The 10,584-nt window shown below is 44.5% G+C and overlaps 2 long non-coding RNA genes across 2 annotated transcripts; one reads left to right on the top strand and one right to left on the bottom strand.

Annotated features, from left to right (window-relative positions):
- Window positions 1–2,521: 2,521 nt before the first annotated feature.
- On the top strand, window positions 2,522–3,449 carry LOC148871785 (uncharacterized). The gene is made up of 3 exons (XR_016106493.1): window positions 2,522–2,772; window positions 2,866–2,969; window positions 3,076–3,449. It is a non-coding gene; the product is annotated as an uncharacterized LOC148871785 (long non-coding RNA).
- A 440-nt stretch (window positions 3,450–3,889) lies between these two features.
- Window positions 3,890–4,499, bottom strand: LOC148871784 (uncharacterized). The gene is made up of 2 exons (XR_016106492.1): window positions 4,356–4,499; window positions 3,890–4,276 (listed from the first exon to the last, which is right to left on the bottom strand). It is a non-coding gene; the product is annotated as an uncharacterized LOC148871784 (long non-coding RNA).
- Between the last annotated feature and the right edge of the window lie 6,085 nt (window positions 4,500–10,584).

Below are 10,584 nucleotides of genomic sequence, written 5' to 3'. Positions count from 1 at the left end.
TCATCTCTTGAAGGGTTGCCTCTTTCAATGATACAATGAATTCATTGGTTTATTTCTTCCTTTCATATATAAATAGACCAATCCAAGTATGTGAAGTTCTTAATTTAGTTGAGTAGTAATGGACTCCACTAGGTATGATAGCTTATTATTGGGCAACTCCATTACAAATGATATGAAATTAATTTATGAATTTTTCTTACCTACATCTGTATTTATTTCTCTTAAGTTAGTTCACCCATTCTTGTGTACTTCAGGTGGTCTTTGGATCCACATAATGTATTAGATGTTGATGGGGGCTATCCTCCCAAATTTTTCAATAAGAATCACTGGTCGAAAGGTAAAATCACTCTTATGTTACTTTACCCCTTCTTTTGCTCTCTAATGGAAAATGAAAACAAGACAATGGATCCATACTATATTTCATTTTACTTCCATTTCTATAAAGGGAGGATTAGCCCTTGTTGGTTTTTCATTTTGGTTTCATTAATTAATCTAGGGTGTCTTTACCCCTTTTTGTTTAATTTATGTGATCTAAAACACATATAAAGAATTGTGAGTTTGGTTTGGAAACTTGGAAGGATCATCTTTGATAGACTCCCGAGCCTCAAGTGTGGGTGGTGTGCTTATCAAGGAATTTAAACCGACATGGAGAATGAACTAGTCAGGGTTCGGTTCCCAGGTCGAACAGTTCAACTATTTTAACTAAACATTCAGTTTATTTTGACCCAAAAAAACTAAAAATTTAAAAAATGGTCAAAACCGCTCGAATGGTTCGAACGGTTCAGTGGTTTGCTAACCAAAATCAACGTTTTTTGGAGAAAATCTGGTATTTGGGGAAAATAAAACTGGTCACTTGACCGGTTCCTGGTTTTCCCCCTTCTCCCTATTTCTCCCTTTTTTTGTGCTTTTCCCCCTTCTCTCTCGAGCTCTCTGTTTCCCCTCTCCTCTCTCTCTCTCTCTCTCTCTCTCTCTCTCTCTCTCTCTCGATCTCTCTCGATCTTTGTTTCTCTTGAGATCTTTCTAGATCTCTCAAGGATCACCCCTTTTTTTCTTTGTTTCTCTCATATTTCTATGTTTTTCTTGGTTTTCTTTCTTTCTGTGGGCATTCTGATGTCCTAGTTGACCGAGATAATGCTAGATGGCCGAGATAGTGCTTTGACGATAGTTCTCTCTTTGTTTCTGTGTTTCTCCGACATCTTAGATGGTTGTGATAGTGCTCCGACGTCCTAGATGGTAGTTTTAGTTCTCTGGCTTTTCGGATGACAATTATAGTTATCTGGCATTTTCCTACATTGTGAATGGACGTTCCACTCTTCGGCGTTGTGAATGAACGTTCCGCTCTATGGTTTCACTCTCTGGTTTTCTTTGGAAGACAACTTGTAGTTAGCAGTTCTTTGGTGTGATGGATGGCAGTTACAGATGTTGCATCTTCTACAGTTTTTTGGCGTGGTTGGAAGTTACTATGGCTATGTAACTGCCTCTATTAGTTTTCGGTTTGGTTGGTAACTCTTCTTGTCAGTTTGCTCGCCAGTTATGGTGGTTTGGAGATATTCTTATCCATTTCTGTTGGTGATGTTAACTCACCTTGCTTTGGTTGCAAAAGTTCTTCTGATTCTCCTAATTCCATCTATTTGTTTTGTTATTCTTGAGAATGTATCTCTGTTCTTTATTTGGCCTGGTGTCATCTCTTTGTACCAATCTCTTGAATGAATGAAACATGATTGAAACCTTCAAAAAAAAAAAAAAACGATTTAACCTAACTATGAATGAAAACCCATATCTCAAGTTTTGATCTGCTGGCCACATGCATTTCTCAATGAATGATACAAGTGAGTCTTTGGCCACAACATTTGACAAATTCACACCATTGGCCCGATTGTTATTTATTCAAAAATATATAAAAAGGGTTCACTATGATAACGTATGGAAAAACTTAGGGCCCATTTAGTTTGTTGGAATAGGGATCTAAAATTAGAATTTTAATGGGTCGACTGTTTGGTTGGGTGGAATTGGAAACCCCTTTTCCATTATTAGTGGAATGGCATTCTCCCATTTGAGGGAATGGTCATTCCTTTCTCTCTCAGGAATGAAATCTCAGTCCAACTGATTTTAATTCCTATTTTGATTCCTGTATGAACCCAAACAGACTATGGGAATAAATCAAATTTTGATAGATTTTGATTCTGATTCTGACTATAAATCAAACGGGCCCTTACATTCGATCAACCGGTATCATAAAAGAGGTGACCAATGAGGTTGTTTTCATCACAATTCACAAAGTGCTTCGATTGGCTAAATCTCTTCGGTACATGTCTTTTTGGTATCATAACTTTTGCCAGGAATTTAGGATTTGAATTTCAAATCCGAGATCTTCAAATCGAGTTCAGAACAAGTTTTCAATAGTCGAGTCAAATTCCGATTTTGATCAATCCATCCGATTACAGCCGTAGTTGTATGTAGTGTAGGCTTGAGATTAAATCCGGGTTCGCATATGCCCCCTACATACTTGCCCCCCCAAAACGTCCCACAAAACCGAAACGCGACGCGTGTCATCTCACACGCGAATTAAGCAAGATGCATGCGGAACCCATTTCACGCCGTGAAATGCACCTATGTTAATTCCTCTCTTGCCCAAAAGTGTTTCTTCTCCCATACTCCTCCATTCTACTTCGAATTGCAACTCTTGGCGTCGGACACCTTTCGTGACCCACTCACCGAAGATTAATTCGATCGAGTTCCGTCAGCCGACGTCGACGGCCATACCGGCAGGAGGTAAGTACTCTGTACGTTTTTTCTCATTTCTTATATTTTTATTTTGTTTTTTTCACATTCATTTTCTAACATTCAAAGATCTGAACCCACCAGAGTGAGAGCCCCCCTATGCCGTTTCAAACCCTTGACACCCCCGGAATTCGGAAGCCCTCCAAAATTCGAAACTCTCCGGTCATAAGCAATTAAAATTAATAATGGTAAACAGTAGTTTGGAAAGAAACATAACTTCCATGCTAGGAACTGTTGGTTTGTTTCAACACTTTGACTATAAGAGGATATGGCTGACAATTTCTATTGATGCAGCATGGAGCAATCTATGTGAGATGAAGTTCGGGAGCAGGATTATAAAGAGAGAAGCTAGAGGTCTGAGTTCTTTCAGTAGTTGGTCCTATCAACCATTTTCCAAAACCCTCTGCAACTTGAGCGGATTATCAGAAAAAGTACCAAAGAAATGCAGTGATATCTTCAAAACACCTTGTTTATTGCTCATGTATGCATTTAGGTAGCTGCTATGTCTAGAAAAGGGATTTTGGTAATAACCAAAGACCAACAACATTTCTACTGTTGTAGCAAGGCAATGTATATTTATCTGTATATCTGCAGTAGCAGGAGTCATAGTGTTGTGTAGCAAGTACTCAGTAGATATATACTCTCATCAGCACTGATGCTCCTTTAAATCTTTGCTTTCCATTGCTGTTGCATGATCTCTGCAGATATGGCTTCCAGGTCTAAGGCTGCATTTGGCATTCATTGTTTTAAGGACTCCTTTTTGTGGTTAAAACTTAAAATGCCCCCAATTCCAAAAAGAGGTAAGTCCTTGAAATAAGGAAAGGCAAATGAAGCCTAAGACTTAAAAATTTTTTACCATTGCTGAAACCAACTACCTCTTCCGAGAGAGAGAGAGATCGTATTACAGTGTATTTTTTTTTTTCGCTTCATGGGGCTACACAACAAGGGGTAGACCATCCCCTTTCCCTTAACCCCCCAACCCCTGGTGGCAGTGGGATTTGATCCCAGGTCTCTACTCCGACGAGTTAGAGAACGAATATTGACAAAGAACCTTTAATATCCCAGGTCTTGTATTACAGTGTAGATACTAATAAAGAGAGACAAAATATTGACAAAGAACCTTTAATATTTCATGAGAGAAGACATGGCAATCATTACAAAGGGAATTATGATCAAATTAATTTGTCGCAACTGATCTCTCAGCTTTAGCAGCGTCCTCTTCTTCCGCTGCCTCTGCTCCACCACTGGATCAGAAGCCGATACTGGTGGTGCAGCAGCATCAATATAATCTTGTCTTCTTTTCTTTCTCTTGTAAATGAACCAGTTGTCATTGCACAACTTCCACTCCTCCTCCCAGGCCGTTCTAGCCATGGCCAAGCGCCTCAAGTCAAAACCCAAATTCCGGAGAGTTTTGAATTTTGGAGGGCTTTCGAATTCCAGGGGTGTCAAGGGTTTGAAACGATGTCAGGAGACTCCCACTCCGGTGGGTTCAGATCTGTGAATGTTAAAAAATGAAAGAGAAAAAACAAAAAAATATATATATAAGAAATGAGAAAAACTTACAGAGTACTTACCTCCTGCTGGTATGGCCGTCAGCGTTGACAGGTGGTACTCGACCGGGTTAATCTCTGGTGAGTGGGTTACAAAAGGGGGCCGACGCCAAGAATTTCAGTTCGAAGTAAGATAGAGGATTATGGGAGAAAAAAATGCTTTTAGGCAAGAGAGGAATTAACGGAGGTGCATTTCACGGCGTAAAATGAGTTCCGCACATGTCTCGCTTAATGCACGTGTGTCATGACACGTATTGCATTCCGATTTTGTGGGACGTTTTTGGGGAGCAAGTCTGTGGGATGCGATTCCATGAAATCCCGCATGGTGAGGGGATGAGTCCGGTGTCCGGATCTATCGACCGAATACAATGTTCCCGATGTGCGGCAAGATGCACGTGGCATATACATGAGAAAGTTGCTCCAAAAAAGTGGTTTTCTTTTAACAATAATTTGTGCTTTGGAAAAAAAAGTACGTCCGACAAATACAACAATGCACGAAAAAAACAAGTCAACGGGAAAACAATAGGCTAGCCTATTTTTCTCTGGTCTGAACCACATCAAGACCACTCATTATGTGGGCTAAGCCCACTCATCATTTATGATTGACTTTAGTGTGAGGAGCAAATCTGGACTTACAAAAGTATGCATGAGACTTTTGTACGGCAGAAGCCATTCACCCCCCCACCTTCGGTTCCTGGTGTCTCTTCCTAATTTGAAAGATACGTTAAACGTTGGAGGAAAAATTAAGAGAGAGAGACCCAGCTTGTGGATCATGAACGGTCACGTTATTTTTTAGAAATTATTGGGTAATTATTTCAAGGGAGAATTTCCAATTAGTGTCATATACTTAGGTAGGGGTGCCAATGTTGACCGTGACCCTTTTGACCCACCCAATCCACCCGCTTCAAAATCCACCCATTTCAACAGTGGTTTATATGGGTCAAATGACCCATTAGGGTCAAGGTGGGTTGGGTCGAGGGTATTCATTGGGTCAAAAAGGGTTACACTGTTAGGGTCACTTGGGCCAGGAGAGGGTAAGACTGTAAGAGGAGAGGGTTGGGAGAGAGTTGCTGCAAGAGTTGAACTGTCGAACAAAGATCTCTGGATTTTTCTCAGTTCTTAGTTGAATGAACTTTCACCATTGAAGATTAATCCATTATTTAAGTTTTAGATCTTTGCTCTTTGTTCCACTAGTCATTAGATCAAGTGCAAGATCGAAAGGTGTTAGGGTTTCAATCCATTCGTAGTTCTTTGTTCCGCTATTGAAGCAAGTTCACCACCATTGAAGCAAGATTGCCCTCTCTGCCATTGAAACAAGTTTGCCCTCTTAGCTTCAATGCCATTGTTTCTCAGAGTTCTCAAATCTCAAGTCGCGTGTACATCAGAGTTTGGATAAGTAAATCTTTTGACATTGCTCAACCTTCATTGATTATCTGCCTCCCATAGTCATATTGTTCAATCAAAAAGTTGAACATGAAACATGTCTGAAACTTGTCCCTTTTGCATATATTTTGCGCCAAAAGTGCCCAAAACATATATTTACTCTCCAATGGATACAGAAAAATCCCCATCGGTTAGGTGGGATGATTCATGGCAAGTTGAGTCATGGGCTTATGAGGATCTCTCTGTGTTGGACGACTATTGGAAGAAAATGATAAAACAGAGAAAAGAACAAAACTGCTACAAGGCTGTCGGACTGGATCAATGAATGTCTCCCTTAACTTGGTGCTTGTAATGGAGCTTCATTTATTAAACAATGCAGATTTACAGTATCATCTAATGCAAATCGACCCAGCAAGTATGTCTTTTGTTTGTTCTTTTGTCAAATATCTAACGGCCGCTTGTCTTCTCCTCATATCTCGTCTAGAAGTGATGGTTCTAATTAAGTTGGGTTGCCATGCCTGATAACTTCATTTCTTTTATTTTGTTTAAGCTTGACAATTACTTGTCTGAACTTTGATTCTAAGGCTGCCATTCGCCCATGCCTGATGGAGCGCAATCCGGCCGGTCTTAGCTGTCAACGACTTTGTCTCTTATTGGAGCAATGGGGAGCCTGAAACGGAGAAGATGAGGGAACTCCAGGGGGAACCCGGTGAAATAACTTCGAAGTTCAAGTTAGTTTCTCTTAAAGGCAAAGTAAAGACCAGATGGCGCAAAGTTCACATACCTTGTTGTTGGGGGTAGGGGGCCTTTTATAACCACTTCGCGCACTCACTCTGAGGCCTCTATCAAAGTCGGGTATGATTATCTTTGTTTCTGCTAGTTCGGGTGTCACCCTTTCTGCTGGGACAGAACCGCCACTGGTCCTTGTCAGAGCCGTCTCTGTAACTGGAGATGGCGGTGTCAAGTGGCCGTGGCAGGTGGCCGTTTGAAGTGCGGCCGTCAAGCGTCAGATCCCAAGTCAGTCAGGTGCGCCACCTCTGGGTATGAACTTCCTCGATGTCAGGCATGGTACGGTTTGTTCAGTTTGGCATCCTGGAGGCGAAGTGCTGGAGTGGTGAGCAAGGTGAAGTTTCGAATCCGGAGGTATGTTCTAAACTGCCATAGGGTAGGCCAGTTCGGTGAGGTGTGTCCCGAACTGTTTTAAGGCAGGCCAGTTCGGTGAGGCGTGTCCCGAACTGCTACAAGGCAGGCTAGTTCGGTGAGGTGTGTCCCAAACTACTATAAGGCGGGTCAGTTCGGTGAGGTGTCCCGAACTGCTATAAGGCAGGCCAGTTCGGGTTTTGCGTGGGAACTAGGGAAGAATTTGGGTTCCTAGTAGTGAGTTCGGGCTCCTAGTAGGGAGTTCGGACCGCTGGTTCCTTTAGTGCTCTTACCTTAGGCACGCTGTTTGTGCCGAGCTGTTACCTTTGCCACGTGTTGCGTAATTACGAGGTCGGGCCAAATCTTCCTTCACCAATTGCCCCCCACTCCTCGTGCCAAGGGTCCTATCCTGGTGTAGGGAGTTTCGAAAGGTGGGAGGTGGATTTGTCCCGTACTTCGGATCTTGATAGCGCGAGGTGCGTTGTTAGGGTTCTTCGGTTCTCGAGCGTCCCAAAGGGCGGGAGGCGTGCCTACCTGCTTATAAATGTTGACAGACGTGAAGGCGCATGTTTATTTTAAACTTCAAAAAAGCGCGTCGCTGGGAGACGTGACAGCGGGTCTTTTTATTTTGAAAAAATTGCGCCCCTGCCGTTTGAAAGGCGAGGAGATGTGCGCCGGCAGTTGTCAGTTATAGAAAGACATGCGCGGTGCATCGTCAGTTTCAGAAAGACGTGCATTGGCGCATCGTCAGCTTCAGAAAGACGTGCTCCGACGTTTTGTCAATTTCAGAAAGACGTGCGCCAATCACGTCTCGGTCTTAGGGGACGTGCGGTCAGCGTGAATGCGGGCCGTCGTATTGGCTCTGATCTACACTTTTGATTCTCGGTTATTGTGGGTATAAATAGTAGGGGACCCCAGTCGATTTGTCACTTCTACATTTTGCTTCTTGAGCTCGCGTCCAACTTTTCAGCTCGCATCCAGGCCTTTCAGTTCGCGTCTAGGCTTGTTATTTCGCCTTCAAGGTTTTTTGCTTGTTCCAGTTTCCGGAGCCTTCAAAACTTTCTTTCGGTGAGTACTTTCCTGAATCCACCTTTTCTCCTCGATGTCTAGCTTGGATAGCTCAGACGATTCTTCAAGTAGGTCTGATGTAGGTTCTACGAACCGAGTCGCATCCCCCGATGGCCTTAGTGATCCTGAAGTGGAACTTGAGGACGACTTCGAACCCGTAGGCCGAGCCACTTCAGGCAATTTGGCGTCTACCTCTCGTCGAGGTCGGATGCTAGATAGGTTTGGTCCTTCGACCATGATGCTCGAGGGGCTCTAATTTCTTGTTATCTCTTACAATTTGCCTAGGGGGTATGCCTATTTTATTATTTCGGGTAGATTTCCTTGGCAACACGGTCCTGATGAGATCGTGATTTTTTGGGAGCAGCTCGCTGCGGGGCTGCGATTGCCTTTCCACCCCCTTCTCGTCGAGGTCATAAACCACTTTGGCATTACCATTGGCCAGCTTCATCCGAACTCTATTCGGAACTTGGTGGGGACAGTCTCCCTTTTTTGCGAACAGGGCTTCCCTTTAGACTTGGAGATATTCTTCTCCATTTTAATGCTCAAGAAACAAGCGAGTTCTCTTCCCGGGGGTAGGCAGGCGGATTACCTGTCTCCTCGCCCGGGTTTTAAGCTTCTGCACGAACTTCCCAACAAGGTCCCGGCGTGGAAGCGGGACTACTTCGGGGTGCGAAGTGCACAAGGGTGGCCTATTCAGACCGGGTGGGGGGAGGCCGCCCCTGATTCTGGTGTCACTCTCGACAAAGAGACGGTGAAGGGCATCTGGCAATGGGCACGGCTAGGGATGAAATGTCATCATTACCTAACGGAGGCCAAGCTTATTGCGGTCGGCCTGAGTTCAGGTAGGTTCATTGCTCAGAGGTTTCTTGTTTCGCTTTGTTCTTTCATTTTTTCTAATGCTGAGCTCTTTTTTGCAGGTGTGATGGACTCAGGGAGGACTCGTGGGGGGCGCCTGTTCCAAGGCATGAAGAGGAGGAAACGGGTTGCCAAATGAACTCGTACCGAGCTGCCCCAGAATGAGGAGTCTCAAGTTCCAAACCACACGTCGGAGGATCCGCCCAGGGAGCCTGAGGTGGCTCCTTCAATGCAGGAAGCAGCAAGGTCCCCTTACGCCAAGACCACTCACACGGGTGCTCCCACCTACTTTAGTGCTCCTGCTTACTCTGGGTCCGCTCATACGCGAGCTGGGCCCTCGGGCTCAAAAGCTCAAGGGGAGTTCAGGAGCGTGCTGTCGCTGAACTACGCTCTTCAGAAGAGTAGGGAGGCCACTTTCCTTGAGGGGATCCTGGCGTGGACTGATCTTCCCTTGAACCAGGTCGCCTATCGTGCCGTAACTCATGCTATGGTGGTGAGTCAAATTTCTTGTCCTCTTTGTTTTCTATCATTCTTGTTGTCATTAATCACTTGTTCCTTTTGGTAGGTGAACTCTTCTATTCACGCCTTAGCGGCTCAAGTGGAGAGGAGCTCGATGCAGACGTGAGTTTCCGAAGAGGCTTTTCGTGCCGTCGAGGCAAATACCCGAGCTGTTGAGGTGGTCGCTCATGCTGCCAAAGAGGCTACTCGCATTGCTATGGCCAGGCAGGCGAGGTCTCAGAGAGATGCCGAGGCCATGGGGGTGGTCGTGAAGCATATGGCGGACCTGAGGCTGGACATGCAGCATCAGGTCAAATACCTTCAGGAGGACATAAGGGAGAAAACACAGATCTTTTCCCAAGGTATCGAAGATGCCAAGAAGAAGGCCGTTGATGACTACATCGCCTCACCGCATTTTGACGACCTGATGGTGGATTCTTACAGAAGGGGATTCAAACTGAGCCGGTGGATGATCTGGAACACGTACCCCGAGCTCGATATTAGTGTCATATCCACTTCGCATATAACTCAGGAGATGGCCAACGCTGCTGATGGCGAGCCGGATTCCGAGGGCGAGGCAGGACCTTCGGGTGTTGTTGAAGTGCTTTCTGATGAGGAAGAAGTAGCTCCGAGCTTATACATTTTTTTTTAAATGTACTCTTCCTTTTCTTGCAATGGAATAGACAATCTTTTTGGTCAAATGTTGTTCTTTTTCCCGACCTATTTCTTGCCCGGGCTATTGCACTCACGTGACCTATTTCGTGTTTAATACTTAGTCTCTGCTTCGCTTTAGTCTTTTGACTGATATTTTGTCGAACTGATAATATGCCCGACTTTTCTTTGCTTGCCTATGCCGAGGTTTCTCTTGTTAGCTCGGCATGCTGGCCTTTAGGCTCTCGTAGAGATTTCGTCCATTTCGCTTGGCGGTCTATAGGTAGTATCGCCTTAAGTTAACGATGTTCCACGCTCGGGGTACTTGTTTGCCTTCTAAGGTTTCGAGCTCGTATGCCCTCCCGAGCGCTCTCTTTACTCTATAAAGCCCCTCCCAATTTGGTCCAAATTTTCCCACGTCGGGTTCGAGCACCATAATCTTACGGAGAACCAAGTTACCGACTTGGAAGCTTCGCTTCTTTACTCTGGCATTGTAGTACCGAGCTATCTACTGCTGATAGGCCACTGTCCGGATGTGCGCAAGGTCTCTTACCTTGTCCAGTAGGTCGAGGTTGGTACGTAACTCGTCTCCGTTTGTCTGATCGTCATATGTTTCTAGTCGTAGTGTAGGTACTTCGATTTCATATGGGATTACCGC

Source organism: Nelumbo lutea, chromosome 2 (genome assembly GCF_056320005.1).
Source record: "Nelumbo lutea isolate HS-2025 chromosome 2, American lotus-T2T, whole genome shotgun sequence".
Taxonomy (NCBI): domain Eukaryota; kingdom Viridiplantae; phylum Streptophyta; class Magnoliopsida; order Proteales; family Nelumbonaceae; genus Nelumbo; species Nelumbo lutea.
The sequence above is the reverse complement of the archived record's forward strand: the minus strand, read 5'-3'. Positions and strand labels throughout refer to the sequence as shown.